We start from the raw sequence: 207 nt of genomic DNA, 5'->3' as shown, positions 1-207 counted from the left end.
CTGGACGGTAATTTTGGCCCAAAGGGGCTGGAAAATACTGGAGTTTGCGTTGACCGGTTTAACTTAATCCTTGTGGATTAGCGTAATAAACGTACAGGAATAAAACGAGTCACAGGAGAAGCCCCTTCCTCGGGGAAGAGGGGGACAGGGGCCATTGGTGGGGAAGGAGGCTCCGGGGGGTCACTCCCATCCTGGCACCCCCTTCCC

The sequence above is a fragment of the Cariama cristata genome, unplaced genomic scaffold (assembly GCF_000690535.1).
Source record: "Cariama cristata isolate BGI_N322 unplaced genomic scaffold, ASM69053v1 scaffold8884, whole genome shotgun sequence".
NCBI lineage: Eukaryota > Metazoa > Chordata > Aves > Cariamiformes > Cariamidae > Cariama > Cariama cristata.
Note: the sequence above shows the minus strand (reverse complement) of the source record.